Source organism: Solanum lycopersicum, chromosome 2, assembly GCF_036512215.1.
Source record: "Solanum lycopersicum chromosome 2, SLM_r2.1".
NCBI lineage: Eukaryota > Viridiplantae > Streptophyta > Magnoliopsida > Solanales > Solanaceae > Solanum > Solanum lycopersicum.
This window is the reverse complement of record NC_090801.1, coordinates 34,564,535-34,578,976: the sequence shown is the minus strand read 5'-3', so window position 1 is coordinate 34,578,976 and position 14,442 is coordinate 34,564,535. Positions and strand designations below refer to the sequence as shown.

Below are 14,442 nucleotides of genomic sequence, written 5' to 3'. Positions count from 1 at the left end.
ACACTAAAACTATCAGTTGACAGTGGCTATGGACAGAACCAATCGACGAGCCATGAATGGGTCGATGGCCTGTCGATGGTGGTTGTTTATAAACACTTAGCCATTTTGTAAAATGTCTCCAAAAACTCACTCTATGAATCAAACAACGGAGTGCCAGTACGGGGTTGTTGATTGGTTTACGTATAGTAGACGGGCATTCATCGATTGTCACTCGAGTTCACTACCAAGTTTGTAGATAAATAGGTTAGTTGGTTAATTAGTTAAGTGATTAATTAAGGGTTAAGGGGTGGTTAATTAAGTTAGTTAAGTTTATATAATTTACCCTAAGTCATAAACTAACTTAACACCTCATTATTCCCAAACCCAATTCTCTTTAACTTCTCTCTACTTTCTCTCTCTCTATTCTAAGACCCACCATTGAAGACCAAGCTTCAAGGTCCAGTAGGGATTAAAGACTAAATGTTTTAGCCATCATTCTTTGAGTAATCTTAAGGTATGGAAGATATTCACTCTTGCGATCTCTTTCCGCAAGAGGCTCTTCAAAATTAGTTTCTAAAGATGTCAAAAACATGAGTTTTCATCTAATTTCGTGAATTGTCTTCCAAATTGATTAGATGTTGAATTCTTTTGGTTTTATATTGATATTATGATTGTATAATGGTTAATTGTTGTAGTTTTTAGTATTTGACGTGGTTCAATGAAAGAATTCACGATTGAACCGTTTTCTCTAACCCAAGGTTATGAATTGAGGTTGATTTGATTAGTGATGATGCATTTGAATTAGTTCTTGTGTAGATTCAATTTATGGATGAATATTTTTGGTTTGATGGTAAGATCTTAAAGGAGATTTTGGAGTCTATGTGGTAAGACCTTGACGATTTTAAGTTCTTTACTTTAATGATGATGGTTATATCTTGATGATAATAGTTAAATTGAAGTATAATATGTGAATAGAATAGGAAGATGATGGTATGATGAATATGATGGCATGTTAATTAATATGTTTAATTGTGAGATCTTGAAAAGGGTATGATGATGCAAGGTTGAAGGTGATTCTCTTGTGTGCCTATTACTACGATGATGATGTGTTGATCTTACTAATGATGGTTTGTGTTGAAAGGAAGTTCTCATTCTATACCTAATAATATAATGACATTATTATACAAGGGATTAGTCTCCTATGTACTATATTAAGATATGATGATGAAGAAAGGTTAAAAGACACTTCAAAAAGAGACTTTAGCTTAGCACTAAACTAGATATGAGAGGTGTCCCTTCCCAATGTGGGAAGGTAGGTTCACAATGATTCTCATGAGATGAGGACTCCAATGCTAATGGGCATGAACAGGGTTCAACAAATATCTCCTAGATCCTTAACTATGTTGCCCCCATAGGAAAACTAGCTTGTAAAACAACATTGAATGTTACGTTCATGTGTTTATTCTACCTTTGCAAGGGTGTCATGAAACCGAATTCCATGTTTAGATCACATGGTCTATTGTCAGTTAAGTCAATTGTTCCTCAAAATAAAATGAATGAATGAAAATAATAAAGTGAACACTAATTAGGGTGACTTAAGGGGTTGTACTTAGTGTAGGTAAGAGTATGAAACTTTACCTATGCATTGCACAAGTTGACCTTGAGGGGAGCCCTAGGAGGTTGTTCTTATGTACTTATGATATGAATGAAATGTATATTTTTACTTTACATGTTGATGATTCTATATGATGTTGGTTTCATTGATGTACATTATATTGATCTAAGTTGATATATATGATGATGAATATGCATGATATGAAGATATATGAAATGTAGACATTGGTTATGGTCTCTTTTATAGTTTACTTGATCATGTGTGGTAATGAGGCTTCACATGAGCATTGCAGTTGTATGCCTTAGATGAGATTGTGAATAAGACTCTTGTATGCTTTGATGTTATGAACTCTAGCACATGAATGATTGATATAATCTTATGAAGATGTTATTCATGTTGATACAAATTTATAATGATGTTGTCTTGTGTTGGATATGAACATGTCTCAATAATGTTATGCCTATAAACTTGTATATGCCCTTATATGTGCATAAAAGTCTTTCAAAGTGATTTAGCATGGTTTTGAACAAAAAGTCATTTTAGGCATTATTTTAATGGTTTTACTTGCATATGTTTCCATACATAGTACACGTGGTTTGTACTAACCCACATTCCTTCCCTTTTCCCCAGACAATGTAGGTTCGGGCAATTGAAGTATAGTAGGCCACTTTGAAAGAAGACTTTGACATATTTCCCAAGTTATTGGTAGGTCCTCAAGTCTAAGGATGTTGCCATTCTTCTATTCTAGCTCTAATGTAGCTTATGTCTAAAGACAAGTGTTCCTGCCTTTTTCATTTGAGACTTTTATTGTAAGACTATATGTGGCATATTGTATTGAAGTAAGGGCTATGCCCAATATTGTTATTCTCTATTAGATGTTTGTATGTGAGACAATATTATTAGACTGTATCTTATGAAATGAATATATTTCCTAAGCGAGAAGTCTATGTAACTTGATAAGCGAAAATTCTATGTAAACTCTATATATGATATGTGAGAAGTCTAAGTATACTTCATTATGAACAAGTTCAATTTTTTCACATTTATAACCTATATGATATGTAATGATGAAATCTAAGGGCTAGTCTAAGTTCTCTTTGAGGACGAAGATGCCGATTACGTCTAGGGAGTGCTCGCTAGTCGTGACTCTAGTTATGCCGTGTTTTATTTTTTCCACCTTTAACAAGGAGAAAATCGATGAGGCTGCTCCAAAAATCCTTATATGTCATCCAAGGCAAGGGTGTAATGAAGGGAAGAGATTTCAGTGGAAGAAAGGTGAAAACCCAAGGAATTCTGATTCTCATTCATCACGATTTACTCTCACAGAGCTGGAAACTCACAGTCGAGGTTTACCAACAATTTTTTGGAACTCATGTAGGCTAGGTTTTCCTTAAACAAGTTGTTAGACTCGTTCTACTTACATTATATCTAGTAGATAGTCAGGGATTGCATGTATCACCCTTCATGCACACAATCTGGACAATTGATTAAGAGGATAGGGTGCTTGGTTGATAATGGATTTTAACTAATTGTGGTTGTTTTACTTCATTGATGGGTGTAATCCCGGGAGGTGCAATTATGGAAGATTCAATCTTCTTAGAAATTATTCAGGTTGGAATCTTTCGGGTAGGGGATAGTTGTGCGTTTCCATGTATGTAAAATAGGCATGTCTACTACTTTGTAGTATTACTTGTACTATGAATGACATGAAACTAAGGACTAACGTGAAATGACCTATGTTGATAATATCATAAAATATATTTGTTAGTTACTAATAGTTCAAGTGTGATTGTACATTGTGATTGTGGTTGTGTATGTAAAACGCTAGTAAAAGAGACTAATAGATGGTTTTGATACCATACCTAGTATAACTTATTTTTGGTTGGCTGGTCTACCACTCCGGTACACTAACAATTTGTTTGTGGCTTTTATGAGAGAACCATGTTTACATGTTGATTCTTGAGTGAACTGGGTTTACTTATTCATAATTTAATTAGTGCATGTTTGTCCATGAGAGGACCGTGTATGTGCATTTATGACAATATGGTACATGTTTCATGCATTGGTTAAGGTAAGAATTGTAATTTGTCATTTATATAAAGCTGTGACAGGTGGCATATATGTGTTGACCGATATTAATGGTATGTAAGTTCATTATTTCTTACATGTTTAAGTGGTGCATATCAAATTAGATTATAGACTGGGAGTTTAGTCTATGTATATATGGGATTGGAGTTGTCTATGTTGTGGTTATTAGGACAAGTTCATGGAATGAGTCGGGTATTTTGTTCAAGAAGGGAACTAGTTACGGTTAATAACTATTTAGAACATAAATGATAAAGGGAATATAAATTAAGGTTATTTAGTAAGAGTCTGGCATGAGGTTTACTAAAATGGGTCATGGTCCAGTGTATATTGGCACTGACATTCGAGGGAGAGTAGTTGGTTGGTTAGTAGAGGAAATAGTGTGTGGGTATTCACAAAACTCTCTATTTGGTAGAGAGGTTAGGGTATGATATGATATGGAGTGGCATAACAAGTAGGCTTGGAAATTCTTAGAGTTGTATTATGGTGGATCTGTAAAAGTTAGAGTTGGGAGTAAGTGTATTGGTTTTAAAAAGTATTGTCATATTAAGTGAGGTAAATGGATGGTTTGGGTTTTTAGTTATATTTACGTTTCATGTTTCCTGATCATTTGTATAATATTATGTGGTAGGTTCGGGTTGATCGATGTTGTATAACAGTATGTGTCATTTGTATTTATTGTATCTACTATAGTTATACCACTTGACATAGTCTGGTTGCAAAATTTAGTGATGTTTCATAGGTAAAAACAATGGTGAACTACAAAAACTTTTACTCTTCCTTCCTTATGGTGAGAGTTGTGTCATAATTTTTTGTCATACAATGTATCTTGTTATAGTAGCTCTTGTACATATTTAGACTAAATTATTGGGAAGTGTTAGTTGGTGTATTTTGTAAATAGCCTCTAGTTTTTAATCAATTTATGATAATTTTGTAAAAATATAGGAGTGTTAGAGTATGTTTTATTTATTTTCTACATGTCATGACTGATTTGTGACTGACTTGGAGACTGAGGGTTCTTATATATAGGTGTTAGAAAAGGTTCCCCATGAACCGATGGGTTAGATTGTTACAATTTTTGTATTAGAACTTTAATACCCTATAACTTAAATATATTTGTTACTCGCAAAAACCAATGCATAGGGGATATATCGGGGAAATATAGTTAAAATATGGTAAACTATATCATGTAACAATTATATAAAGTCATTTTAAAGGCGAAACAAATTTTTTAGGCCAAAGAGATCATTAAAGAAGAGGTTCAAGTTGTTCTTTGTGAAGGGATACTTCAAATGATCTCATTTATCAGTTGACTTTGAACAAGCATGTCTCGTAATATATAGGGAGTTAGAGAAACTACCAGCTACCTAATAAAAGGTATTTGAGTCTAGTTTATACAAATATAAATTGCTTGTTAATACGACTTTGAAGTAAAATATTATGAATATTGTACGGTAGACACACATACTTCCTAATCATTATGAAAAATGTGGCACTTTAAATAAAATCGGAAATGCTTGTTGTTTTTATATTAGGAGTTAGGGATTTCTTTTCCCATATACTCTTGAATGTGTAATGACGGATTTTAAGTTATTTCTTCAAGTGTTTCTCATCTTCAATCCTCCCAAGCTTAAGGTAAGTTGATTTCTTCAAGAATCAAGTGTCATTCTATCCATACACCTATAGATATACTTAGCCAAGTGTTTTCTTGAAGGAAAAAAGCTGCTTGTTCTTGGAGAATAAAAAAGACAGAGATTGCTCTTCTCGTTTGTAGAGGTATGAATTTCATTCTTTCTCCATAAATAGTATTTCATGATGGTTTAAGTATAATTTAGGGGTATGACTCACGGGACCATGATAGGAAGGTGTGAGTCCATATTTTACTCATTGTAGTTGATGTTGTTGGTGAGGGAGGAGTTTGCAGAAGAGCGTGTTGGCTATTGTTTTGACTAAATGAGGGGTGGATCGATGGTATTGTATTGGGGCAGTAACTAGATGCTTATCATAAAATGGAAGACCAGATATAAAAAAACCTGAATTTTATAGTTCTTGGAAGATTGTAGCTAGCCAAGTGTTTGATGAAATGTCTAAATTACTAAAGAGTATGTTTTAAATGTTTATTTGAGCTTCTTTTATTTTCATTGATGACAGTAGTTCTCTACCAACTTTAGAAATTATCTTACAAGAGAATTTGATACCGTTAACAAATAACTCATGGTGTTTGGAAGCCATTAGTTCAATTTTATATATTAATTATAGAGGGGATTATTATTTATGTTAAAAGGATTTGGAAGTAATGTTGAACTTGTAGACAATTTATAAGCCACCTTAGAAAGTAGAAAAAGAGAAGGGTGTGGCGATATGTCATTTATCTGTCGTAAATATTGAGCTTTACTCTCATAAACTACTATTGTGATTTCAATGATGTTGTGCCTCTTGATTAGCTTCTTCTAGTACCATTTTATGATGCTATGTTATAGTTAGAGTTGTTAGAAAATGATCTTGATGACACGACATAAGATAGTAAGTCTAAAACCTTTTCCATCACTATGGCAGGACTTGAAGTCACATGTTCTTTCTATAAATGTAATAAGACATTAAATGATACTAGAAATCAAGTTATTCCTATTTTATAAACCCTCTCATGTTAGAGTCCTACAGGTCAAGAGTAATAGTACACTTTTTTGTTCAAGGTAGTCATATCTTTCACATAACTATTGTAATGACCCAAGAGTACCCCTAGGCGTTACACGACATACTTTATGTAACGACCCGAGAGTTCCCCCTAGGAGTTAGGGCATTCGCGAATCGAAGCACGACATATTTGACCTTTCGTAGGTTTTGTCAAGCCCTTTCAGTAACATTCTTAGCATATACATATATGAAAATTTGTGCGGAATTTAAACTTTCACAACATTCGAATAGTCCTTCAAAATATCTTTCATATAAAATGCATAGGAAATACTAAATCTCATGTCATCAAATCTTACACTCAAAATACACTTGGGACACAACCCATACAATCGACAATATAGTACTGCTAAGTCTATTACAATACTTTAATCAAAGAAATCAAAGACATATATGCCCTCTAGTCAAATGAGGACATACTTTGAACTTTCTTGATAGCTCCTATAATCAAATATTCTCTCCCAAAAGCACCTTCACCTATGAATAACTTTAGAGATAGATAAAAGTATGGAATTAGTATGAACACATGTACTAAGTATGACATATGCATAAAAATCATGATAACGGACACTTAATGGAAATATGCTCTTTTTGATTAAAAAATCATAGTATAAGCATAAGAACAACATTTAGCACCTTAGAAATACATAAGATAAGACTTAAACATTTTATCATATTTTAAGGAAAATTACAGTGAACTAAGTCCAATGTTACAGTGAAGTTCTTCAACTTCACACTGAACCCTTTTTAACATGTAACCCTCTCACTAAAAGTTATCGTAAGACTCACTTAAGTAAGACAAAGATTGACCGCCATACACCCTCTCTAAGCACACTTAATTGATCCTCAAGACTATCTATAATAAGATAAATATACATACAATATATACCAAAACACATAACATGAGATTCTCCTACCAAAAGTGATTCTAAGGCTCACTTGAGTGAGTTGTGAAGTTACCGCCCATACAATTCATTCACACACACTTAAGAGATCCTTTAGACTACCTAGAATAAGATCGTTCCCATTTAATTAATTAATATCCTATCTGGAGTCATTCTTAAGACTTCCCTAGGTAAGATATGAAGAGACCATCGTTTATGCCCCTTTCACACTTTAACTAGGCAATTCTTAAAGTTACTCTAGGCTTGGTACTTATTCATTTATATACTTTCTTAGTTAAGTCATTATCTTTATTAGTTTATTAAAGAGACCTTCATCACATAAGGACATTCAAGTAATGGTCTTGGAGAATACCTAGGGACTCACTCACTAACATCTTCAAAGCCTATTGTAGAATGTCTAGATAACGTCTCATTCCACCACCTAAACTTCATAAAACTTCTCCAATACTAGTAAGTATCCCATATGGTGATAATAGCTAATAACTCACATAGTCCATGATAGCTAAGCATGGAATCCAGAGTTGTAATCTACTCCGATGGAGGGTGTTCTACTTGCCAATGGTAGAAATTGAATACATCCCATATAGGCACATGGTTAAGGAATATGAAGGGTTTATTTGCACTCTAGACTCATTGTTAACTAGAGATACTTCTCTTACATACTCACTCGGTGCTAGCCTTGTTATCATAGAGTAATTCACATGAAGGATTACATGAAAATGTACCATATTTAGTTCATAACCCAATCACATTCACCCTACCGAATAGGTCCCCAAGGGCTGCCTTTTTTGATGGCAAAGAGGACAACTTAATGACATTCCTAATGATAATTTCATGCCGTTCCATCCAACAAACCTTAAGTCAACCATTCACACAAGAAGGATACTACCATTATGACTTTCAAATTTAAGGATATCATAACCTCTCAATTAGGTTTAGGGTTCCACATAATTTGACTTTCTCACTAAGTTCAAGACCACATGTCATTCATAAATACAAAACTAAGAGGCTTTAGCATACTAAGTCAAGAATCTCACATTCACAATGTACATGTATCAAGTAAGGGACACAAGTCTACCAAGACAAGACACAAACATTTTCCACATAAAGCATATTATTATAGAAGCACATAGGAATAACCAACATCATCTTTAGATTAACCTATTAACTACTAGAATATAATAAATAAAACCCTCATAATACTATTATAACCAAGTAGGAAGAAATTATGCATCAACTCTAAGACTACACACCTACGGATATAGTTATAGTCTAACATTATCAACCAACAACATCAATATTAGAACACATATATTCACCTTAATCACAAGTAGATGGATATGATCAGAATTCACATATGTCAACTAAACAAACCATCATAATATATCAAGTAGTTGCCGACAAGGCCACGATTATACTAATACATAAAGTAACGACGACGAGGCCAAATCATTCACAAGTAAAGCACATAACACTTCCACCATAAATGGTCCATACCAATCATAACATAATTCAAGACCTAAATTACATAATATAAAGAGAACTAGGGCAGCGTTCCACTAATTCATTCTCACCACTTCAATCCATAGCTAAATCATCCAATACAATACCAAAAGACCTTTACCCATTGTCATGATTATCAATTCAATACAAAAATCATAATACTAAATGAATGTAAATAAATTGAATATAGATTTATCAATCTAAGACAACCTATAAATTAATCCAATACAATTGTTACATCATTCAATAGCTCAAAGAAAACTATACTAGAATTCATAAGCATTGTGACATGATCACAACATCTATAATATAGCATATTTGAAGAGATTATGTTTTTGCATGGTTTTATGAAGATTTTAGATAAAATGTTCAAATTAACATAAGTTTAATCGATAAACAATGATTCAAAATGTTTTATGCAATAACCCATGGCTAGATCATGAAATTGGACAAGTTCTTATTTGAAAAACATTGAAATCTCTTTGAATTTTGGGATACTTTATGAAGAGAGTTTCAAGGATGAAAAAATATAAATTAATATATCATATGAAACCGCGAAATTGATGGAGAAAATTTGAGAAAACAGTCTTCTTCATTGGAGATTCAAAGCTTCAACAAGTGAGTTTTGGAGAGAAGAATGGAGAGGTTTTATTTTGAATTGAGAGTTTTGCTTGGATTCGTGACTTTAGGGGTACAAAAAGAACTCAATAACCGTCAATAATTCATCACCAAATTAATCTAAAGACCCCTTCACTTATAAGACATTTTAACCAACTAAAATTTAACTTAAAAATGACGCGACCAAATCTTGGAGTTTTCTACACGCCGCGGAGGCATTTTCAAATTTTTTTTCTAGAAAATTTTGAGATACAATGGTTCGTGAAACCCCCGCTGGTCCCCTCAGCGTTGTTCTCTAACATTTCAAACCTTTGCATGTAAGTCTACGCGTAGGAACCAACAATACTCAATTTCACCCTCAAACCATCTCCCAAAACTTCACTACAAAACACTATGACACACTAGTTCAACTCTGACTGGTTTTTGTACATCTTGGATGTTTGACCTCAAAACTTTGTGAAACTTAGCACAAATCCTTAAACACTATTATAACTCATATAAGGACCTAATAAGCTCATAAAACACACACACTTAAGCACATAAGAACACAAGAGGCATATAGGCGACTAGTCGTCGACGTCTTGATCGTCCCTTGACGTTTGACTTCCAATTCACCTAATACTTTAGTCACTGCCTCATAAACACATTATAAACCATTTAAGGACCTTTTAACCTCATTAAAAACATGTTAGTCTCTAGCTTCACCTAAGTCGTTTTAGGGATATTACAGTCTACCTTTCGGAAGGTCTTGTTCAAGACTCTTAGGTTTCATTCATAATATTGGTATTATAAGTAGTGCGGGATAAAAACTTTCACAAAAATAAATAAGAAAACACTTTCATAAAATGTAAGAAACAAATTCTCATCATCATAAGCTATCTTAGACACATCTTATTATCATAGGGTCATGACTGTTGCATATAAAAGAAACTTATAGTCACATACATGTTTTTAATTGAAAGAAAACTAGCATAGTCCGTGTCCTCGAATATATAAGGACAATTCAATCTTGAGAGAACTCTACTTCCCAAGATTTAACTTATAGAAATCCTCACTTCCTTTCACCTATACTTTTAGAAATATAGAAAAATATAGATTTAGAACAAATGATCTACTAAATATGGCAATATGCAATTACTTTAAAAAAGATATTTTTTGAAATATGCTTTTCATGCTATTTTGATAAAACCTCATGAATCAAGTGTACAAGACATGATATAAGTCATCACTAACATACAATGTATACTTTCATAATTCTCAACATATATTTATTTTCATCAATAAAACAATTACTCATTTATACCCTCATATCCAAAGTTATCCTAAGACTGACCTGCATAAGACAAGAAGAGACCGCCTATAAAACCTCTTCAATAAACACCTAGATGATACTTAAGACTACCAAAGACAAGGATGATGTAATACTCCAAAAGTCCAAGACGTGTTCTAGAGACTAACATAGGTATCAAAACGTTTTGACACTGTTTTAAGGTAAATTTTAATGAATATAGGTCATTTAGGAAGTTTATGAATCAAAACGTCAAGGCACGTCCATGACATCCAGAAACTAGTTCAATGAGGTGCTAGCGTGCCTTAGAATATTTGACTATGTTTTAAGATTCGTAAATTGATGAATTTTGGTGGAAGGGTTTAACACGTATTAGAGTCGATTCATCGTAGAAGAGTCTGAGTACGACTCTCCAAGTATCAATCAAGGTCCCTTGAGGAGAACTTTTATGTTTGGGTCGAAGGATGCTTGAGGCAGTGCCCACAAATGGTTTCCTTCAACGACTCGTGATCTAATTGACGGTGCGTCGATTGGATCAATCGATGGAAACTTTGAATCTTGGAAGAATAAGGATTTTGTAAAGTCTTTGAATTAAATGACGGACCAACAGGATGGTTGGTCCCTTGGTCCGTCGATGAACAAACAGGGCGTAGGCGGGGTCTTGTTGGCGAGTGAACTGTTTTTTTGCTCGTTTTATCTTAGGTTGGGTTAAATAAATAGGTGGTTAGTTAATTGTTAGGGGTTTATACAAGCCTAATTAAGTGGATTAATGACCTTTATAAAGACCCTAAGCTAATTAAACTAACCTAAGCCCTCGTAATACCCAAACCCAAATTGTCCTCCTTCTCTCTTATCTCTCTTTCAAGTTGAAGAACACAATAGAACACAAGGTTAAGGTGGGTTATAGGGATGCAATCACAAAAGTTTTTCCATCAATATTCATCAATGATTAAGGTATGGCATTCCTTTTACCTTTAGGACTTCTTTCCCCGAAGGGTTCCTTCAAATTGATTTGAAAAGATGAGTTCTCATGTAGGTCTTTTCCAATCTCGAAATTGATCTTTGGATTGTATTGATTAAATTATGATGAATTATGACTATATTACACTACTCATTTATGTGTTGGTATAGATTATAGAAGATTACCTTTTTCCCCTTAACCGTAGGTTGTGATCTTGATGTAAATTGTGTAGAATTGGTTGTATTAATTTTTTTATTGGTTGAGTTACAATCCTATGATGTTATTGTATCAATTATGAATAGATTAAAATTAATTGTAGTCCTATCATGCTAGTGATTGAGTAATTGATCTAGGTTGTGAAGTAGATTAAGAATTTGACCTACGTCTTTTATCTTAAGCTATGAACTAGTGCATGTTGGTTATTTTTGTGTGATGATATTACACCCATGATTGGTTGTAGTTAAGGGTTGGTGGTAAGACCTTGATGATGGATTATGAGGGAGACTTGGTAAGTCTTGTAATCTGAACTATTTACTTTAAATATGGTTAATTGTGATTAAGTGATGATGTTTTATTGAAGTATACCTTATATTAAGATTTATAGGATTGGTATGATGTTTAATTGAAATGTCTTAATTTATGAATTGTGAGATCATAATTAAGCTTTTAATGATAAAGGATGATGTTGATTCATTTATGTGCATTACTATGATATGTTGAAAAGTATTGATCTCACTAACATGAATGTATTGAAAGGTGATTCTCATACAATTCCTAATGACCTAATTCTGATAATATACAAGGGGTTAGTCTCCTATGACCTAAAACAAAGTTATGATTATTAATGACGGACATTTCAAAAAGGGACTTAGCTTAGCACCGAGTGAACTTGACTATGATAAGTGTTAATTTTCCATAGAGGAAGATTCACCCTATAGTTCCACATGAGGTGTTGACTCCCTTATGAGGGATACACATCCTACGGATTCCCACGAGATGAGGCTCCAAATGCCATGTGGCATGTTGATAGTTCATACCTATCTCTTAGTTCTTGAACTATGTTTCCCCCATAGGAAGACTAGCCAGTGGATCCACCTAGAAAGCTACATTTATGTTTGGTTTTACTTTCCGGTAGACCACCTTCTATCTATATAAGGTTTTATAACACCAGATTCCACACTTAGCTTTTGTGGTATATGTCAGTTAAAACAAATGTTCCATAAACTAAAAGGAAGTACAAACCAACTACGGTCACTTAAGAGGGTTGACGTAGCTTAGGTAGGGGTATGGAGCTCTACCTATGCCTTGCACTAGTTTTCCTTGAAAGAAGCTTTAAAAGGTTATTATTATATATGAATATGTTTATAAGGGTACATGGTATGTATATGATGATCTTGCACATTGATGATAGTACATAATAATTTGTTTCACTTCTGAACATGTTTTGATCTCCATTGCTAAATTATGATGATATGTACTCTTAATGATATACCATGTGAAGTTGGACATTCACTATAGGTCTTGTTGAGTTTACTTGATTGAGTAAGGTTATGGGGCTTTGCTTAGTCATTGCACTTGTTGACTTAATGAGGTTTCACACATAATTGTCTTTCTTTGGTTATGTTGTAATGAACTCTTCTTATTCATGCTTGTTGATATTATAACTTGATGATAGAGTTCCCTTGAGTATGTCTTCAATTATGTGAAATGCATGTTAACTTGACTAGACTTAGTATTGTTTGTCTTGTGATGCATATGTTTTTGACTTAATGAATATGTCTTATTAATTGGTATGGTCTTCTTGAATGTTCATAAGGCTTTTCAAAGTAAATTGCATACTTTAATAAATTGTCCCTTTTAAGCATGATTTCATGATATGTGTGCATATGGTCTCATACTTAGTACAAGTGGTGTACTGACCCCATTTTCTCCCTTTCCCCCAACATTTTAGGTTCCGATCGTTGATGGGCTTTTAAGATGACTTTGAAGGAAGGCTTGAAATTCTCATTCATCCAAGTTGGGTAGGTCCTCACTTTCCGAGGGCAATGCCGTTATGAAACTTATGATGTTGTTCTAGTTTAAAGACTTCTATGTTCTTTCTTTTCATTTGAGTACTAAATATTGTATAGCCTATATGTGGCTTTGTTACATTGATGTATGGGATATTCCCAATTGATACACTCTTATTTCTTATGGTTATGAGATGAGACATCTAGCATAAAAATGTCTTATATCATATATATCTATGTGCAATAAAAGTAGAAGACTACGTAATCTTCCTATGCGAAGGGCTTATGTATACTCGATATGAACATCATGTGTATATAGACGTCTATGTAAACCTCAATGTAGAAGTAATAAAAAGTTATTGAAATTTCGGAATTTTTTGACCTATGAATGTAATGATGTAAGATAAGAGGCTAGTTTTCTTCAAAGAGGACGACGACGCCGGTTACATCTAGGTGGTGCTCCGCGGATGTTATAGAGACTTCATCTCATTTCAATAAGTCAACATTTTATTACTATAGTAACATTCATGCATTTAAGAACTTCATATAAAGACCAACCTCTAAGACAACCCCTAAGATACACTACTGCAATGTGAAAGTAACATCTCATACTACTGCTTCCACTTAGTTCTGCTTAACAATCACTATAGACTAGGCACATCACACTCAGTCATTTACATAGACTTAATCAACATTAGACATATGATCAATATACTTCATTAAAATTAAACATATATTCAATATTCTTCATTAATCATAATATAGTAACTTGTCATTTCATTTTCTTT

At 33.4% G+C, this 14,442-nt stretch overlaps 1 long non-coding RNA gene across 1 annotated transcript; it reads left to right on the top strand.

Annotated features, from left to right (window-relative positions):
• The first annotated feature begins 356 nt into the window (after positions 1-356).
• On the top strand, positions 357-13,919 carry LOC104645507 (uncharacterized). Its single transcript, XR_739350.4, has 4 exons — positions 357-493; positions 2,225-2,299; positions 5,394-5,455; positions 13,597-13,919. It is a non-coding gene; the product is annotated as an uncharacterized lncRNA (long non-coding RNA).
• Positions 13,920-14,442: the final 523 nt, after the last annotated feature.